The sequence below is a fragment of the Aphelocoma coerulescens genome, chromosome 12 (assembly GCF_041296385.1).
Source record: "Aphelocoma coerulescens isolate FSJ_1873_10779 chromosome 12, UR_Acoe_1.0, whole genome shotgun sequence".
In the NCBI taxonomy this organism is placed as follows: domain Eukaryota; kingdom Metazoa; phylum Chordata; class Aves; order Passeriformes; family Corvidae; genus Aphelocoma; species Aphelocoma coerulescens.
Window position 1 is genome coordinate 12,599,130 of NC_091026.1, and position 6,000 is coordinate 12,605,129.

Consider the following 6,000-nt stretch of genomic DNA (forward strand, 5'->3'; position numbering starts at 1 on the left):
TTGTTCATGCTCCTTGTACTGATAACATCTGGGTTTGCTATATCAAAATCAGCATAGAATGCCCCAAGCTGCTTGTGCTGTATATCCTCCTGGCCCCTCTGCTTTGATGCAAGTGATTTTTCCAGTGGTGATTTGAGGTGTCTGGAAGTATTCCAGAAGTAATCCCTGACAGATAAATCTTCTGTGCTTGCATTTCTCTGCCCATTGTGTGCAAGTGGCTTTTGTGCACAGTCAGCATTGCTATAGTGACAGAAAGGTCCTTGGAACACCCCTGACAAGTCAGTCTTGATCAAATTTGCCTGATTAAAGGAAGGTGCCTGTGGGAGTGACATATGGCACAGACTCTCCAGTTTGGAAAAGGACATTGCAAGGTAGATCTTACAAATGGTGAGCAATGTCAAGAGGGTGCATTTACTCATATTTCTCACGGGACAAGACATCCAGTGAGGAGCTCAAGCAATATTTAAACAGAATGCAAAAAAAAAAAAAAAATCACAGTTCATCAAGATCTACTGAAAACTGATAGGGCTGCAAAGCCTTGGCACAGGATGTCCCTGAACTGCTGGTTGATGGGGTTTGGAGGGTGTGCTAGGGAAGGCACAACGAGTGTTTTATTTCTTGTGTTATTTCTGTAAGCATCTGCTGCTGGACACTCTTTGGCAGAGGAAGAGACAGGCCTCAAATCTGATCTTTGTCAGTTTGGCTGATGTTTTTACAAAATTATGGGCAAACCCTGACTAGTTCTGTGGGATCTGCACAGAGGAGGGTGGGCTGGCCGTGTACCTTCAAATAACAACATACACTAGGACACAGCACCACCTATAGCTTTGCATGTGCCCAGCTGGCCTGCATTGGTTCAGTTTTCCATTTCTACATTGTCCTTATTATCTGCTGCCTCTTGGGTAAGAGGACTCCTATGTCGATATCCTGTTTGTGCAGGTGAGAGACCAGCCTTGCACACAGCCTGAGCAAAGTGGTTTTCGCCACCACACGGTTCACAGGATGACAGAGCAGTTGAGGCTGGAAGGCATCTCTGGACACAGCCCAGTCCAGCCCTTCTGCTCAAAGCAGGACTTGCTAGAGCAGGTTGCCCAGGACCATATTCAGTTGGGTTCTTAATATCTTCAAGGATAGAAACTTCACAGCCTCTTGGGGCAACCAGTTCCAGCTTCACAGAAAACCAAGTTTTCTCTTATGTCTAAGAGGAACTTCATGTATTTCAGTGTCACTAGATCCCACTGAGAAGAGCCTGGCTCCATCTTCTACACCTTCTCCTATCAGGGATCCATACACATCAGTGTGTATGAGGCTTCCTCATGAAGCCTCCTCCAGGCTGAACAATTCCATCTCTCCTGGTCTCCTCATATTGCATATATGGAGATATATCTCCATATCTCCTCATATTCACCGTCTCTGCAGTGCTCACTGGACTGCTCTGGTACGTCAATGCCTCTCCTGTACTGGGGAGCCCCAAACTGGACCCTGCACTCCAGCTGTGGCATCACCAGCATTGAGAGCAGGGAAGGTTCATCTCCCCAGGCCTGGTGACAAAGCTCTTCCTAAAGCAGCCCAGCAGGCTGGCGGCCTTCTTTGCCACAACGGCACATTGGTGGCCCATGTTCTTCTCCTCATGACATCCTGCTTCCAACCTTAATGTGTGACTGCACTACTGGCTTGTCCAGGCCACAGGCTAAAATGCCTGCTGAGTCAGTGGCAGGAAGCCATGCATGCTGTGGCACTGTGACAGTGGCACCGGGTGTGCTCTGCACTGAAGGGCTTCGATGGCGCTGCCCAACTATCCCAGCTGAAAATAGATCCGGCTGCCCTGGCAGCTGCATCCTGGGGACTTTTGCTCCTGACTCAGATGATGGCAGGGAGATGCCTGCCTTGCAGCCGGGGGCTTCCCAGGAGGGTGGGTGTAGGGATTGCTGGGATTCCTGCCTCTTCTCTGCTCCCCAGGATGCCTTTTGGGTGATCAGATCACAGGCGGCTGTGCTCATTCACAACGTCAGGCTCTGGACATGGCTCTGTCTGATGCCATTTTACACCGCACTTTGTCTTTCTGCCCAGCAGACCCTGCCCTGAGAAAGCTGTCCACTGAAGGGGAGAAACAGGCTGCCTGATGCTGGATGCTTGAAATGGAAAATCATTTCTAATTTAAGGAGATTTGTGTATAAAACTGAAGACATTTTCCATTACCTCAACGGATTAGAATAGTTCTGCAAGTGTATCTCAAACCTGGTAAAAACGTAAACTTTAAGGGGACATTGGATGGGATTTTTACTAACGTGTCTCTGAATTCAGACACTAGTTTAAGTTCAGACAGTTCAGTTTAAGCTCAGACAGTTCAGTTTCAGCTCAGACAGATCTGTTTCAGCAGTTTATGATGCACAGGCTGTCCCTAGGCTTACTAGAAGCATGGCCATAAAGATCAGTATCAAAGTTTTAGCAATAGGCCATAGATAAGCACCACTTCCCTTTGCAGGTGACAGTTTGCATGTCAGTTTGCTGAAGGACACAGTGCTGTTGCTAACCCTTGGCACGGAGGGTGGAAGTTTGAGATGTTTGTCTGTGCAATGAGCTGACTTCCCTTCTTCATTGGAGACCTGAGCTCAGGCTTCTCCCTCAGCGCTGCTGCTGCTCTGGGCCTGAGAGAAGTTGCACACAAGCTCTGGATACTAAAGTAAATGTTGAGCTGCCTGGATATGGATTCCCCAAGGCTGAAAGCATATCCCAGCAGCGACATTTCTCCTTGGTACTATTTCCTAATACTGTTTCCTAATAGTTATTTATTACTGTCAGCTGCTGGCTCCTTTTTCTCTCCACTCATGCCATCAAAAAATTCTAAACTGATTTAGCTTTGAATGTTTGTCCTGGAGATGAAAGGCAAGGAAATAAATTCTCTGTCCCTTCCCATCTTTAATCCCTATGCAGATTTCAGCAGAACCAGCTGAAATGCTGAAAAGGTGTAAAATTACAGCAAGTCCTCCTTCTCCTGGGGCTAAGCCCATGTGATTCAGAAAAGCTCTTGAATGCCTGCATAGACAAATCCTAAAAAAATACTTCCCTCTGAAACATAATCCTCCCGCTCATCCCCCGCCCCTCCCTGCCCGCTCACCCTTGACTCCCTATCACTCACTGCCAGGCAATTATCTGCTTCGTTTACTGCCTGCTGGCCGGAGCCAAAGTTCAGGATCTGGCAGTCGATGGCAGGAGATCACTCGGCGGAGGGAACTCGCTGTTCTCCCAGCCCCACCATCCATCTCCCCATCGGAGCAGGCGTGCTCAGCTGCGAGGCACGGCCAGCTCCTGCGGGGGTGAGCCCTGGCTCCTGCCGCAGAGCTTCTCCTGGGAAGGAGCCTGAAGCTGCGGTGGGCAGGAGGCCGGAGCAGGGTCTCCTCTTGCTCTGCCAGCATCCCAGGAAACGGGCCGGCATTTGCTGCTGCCGAGATGGGGAATGTACGTGGGCAGAGCCCTGGGTACTCCTCCCGATCGCTGTGCCTGCCCACTGCCCATCCGCTCCAGGTGGAACACTGTCCCAGATCCCCCCCAGCCCGCCTCCATGCAGCAAAACTTCATCGGACAACGAAGTTCAGTTTCCCTGGGCTGGGGAGGCACCTGGGAGTGCTTCTGTGCCTGCCAGGGATAATGGATGAGGCACGGCGACATGGCACTGGCGTGAAATGTCTGTCTCCCCCGACATGAGCAATTCCTTGTGATGTGGATGAATTCTCTTAGGTGCTGATGACAAATTGTTGGGAGTTTCCCCATTTTCCTCCCTATGGGTCCAGCTCAGAGGATGAAGCATCCACACGCCGTTTGCCCCAAAAGCACAGACTGTTCCTGGCATTTCTCTCATTAATGCTCCCAAAATGCAACGTGCAGCTGTCCTGCCCTCCAGTGTGGGCATGTCCAGAGATGCCAGAGCTGCCTGCTGCTTTGCGAGAGCAGCCCTTCCCAGGAAGGCAGCCCTTCCCAGGGACGGGTCTGTGCTGACCTCTCCTCTCTCCCCCTGCTTCGTTCCATGCTCCTACTCCGGGCACAGGCGTGGGTGAGAATGTCTGTAGAGAACTGTCCCAAAGGGAACCGGGTTGTGAAGCACGGCTCCTTTGCCTCGCTCCCTCAGCAAACAGAGTTTAATACAGCTAAGGGTACTCTTTCTGGAAAAGATAAAAGCAGGCTGTGTCACTAAGAACGGGCCTCAGACCGAGGGTCTCTCAGCCCAAAGCTCTGCCTGCAGTGGGGAGAGCAGGGGGCACAAAGCACCCAGCTGTACCTCCCCAGGATGCTGCCACCAGCATCTGCCACAGACTGTCATTTACTGGGCTGGAGCCTGTATCCATCCACACCCAGAGCTCTAGGCTTGGTTTTCAATACAATTACCTTCCAGACACCTTTCTGGGTTTGGCCTCTCCGGTATCTGATGGCAGTGAGTGGGCACTGTTTAATTATGTGCTGCTTTGTTTCAGATTGGCTGAATGGTTTCACTGATGTTGCTTAAATCTTGTCTTGTGAGAAATAATAACAAATTGTTCCCCTCCATCTTTCCTGAAATAGTTTTTAACTTTATGGGCCCTTCTCCTTTGGGTTCTTTTCCAAGCTGAAGTCTTATTTAACCTATTCTGATATAATGCCTTCTCCCCTATTTTGTATTTCTTCTACATGCCATTTTTCAATGAAAAGATAATAGTTTCTATCAGCCATATCGATATTTTCTATTCCACTCTATTATTTTCCTCTGGGCACTGGCACATCTGGTTAATAAAATGGGTATTGATTTCTAAATATGCTTAAAAGTTTCTTTATTGAGTAGCTGGCTGAAAATCTGTCTTCTATAGGTTCTTCTATAATTAAATTTGACTGATCTGGAATAACCCCCCCAACTTTTACTATATTCACAGAGCATTCTTTGCTAAAGGTGGTGTACACGTTGGGAAAGGATGAGGGGTTTAAATTAATCCATATTGCTTAGCAACATTTACACCATCAATAAACAAGCACTGTTTTTCTAAACAAAAGACTGCCTGGCCTTTCTCCATCCTGACTGTTGCTGGTGATGGCAAAACTGACAGTGTCCAGCCTGCTGTATTTAGGGTATTTCCTTCTTGCTTTGTGTCCCTTTTATTCACACTTCAACTCACCTGCTAAAGCTCTGCTGAGAATAATGGTAAGATCTTGAAGTGAGGTGTCCATGGAAGAGGCTCATCTAGATTTTCATGTGTAGTTTTACTTGCTGACAGAGCAGCTAATCACATTAGTCACATGGCTGTTTTACACTCCCTGAAACATGATTGCTAGGAGCCTTGAAAACTGTTAAATGTTTGCCCACAAGTATTTTCCCAAGTAAGATCCTTTGGCAATTGTATGTCACTTCTGAAATTTCCTACGATTTACCTTTTAAGAGAAAGATCTTTCCAAAGTCACCAATATCCGGGGATGTATGTGTTCAGGAACGTGAAGGTGAACTGCAATGCCAACCCTCCCTGGGTGACCTGCTGATGAAAATATGAAATTCAGCTTTGTTATGTACACAGATGATTTCGATGGGACATGAAGAATAACTCTGAGATTCATAAACCCTTAGATCCACAGAACATTTGGCTGAAGTGTTGTCAACCAGTGACCCACTTTGTCTGCATCATTTAATGATGGAGGGGACAAGGAGGAAATTCCCTGGAGGGGACTCTGCCCCAGCCCTTCAGAGCCTTTTCTGTGTCAAATGTCAGAAACGTCTCTGGGCGATGTGGCTGCAGGTCCTCCCTCCACAGGCACGACCTGGCCCCTGCCCCAGCTGTGCACAGCCAGCCTGGGCTCAGCGTGTTCAAACCCAGAGCACAGACTGCAGCTCCTGTGGGAGACGTGACCCCCTCAGGATCCAGCAGTGATATTTGGCTCTGGCAGGACACGGCACTTTCTAAGACTCAAGTGAAGAAGGCGGTGACATATTTTGGGGGAAAAAAAGACTTGTTTTCACACGTAAGCTTGTTGCATACAGGACGC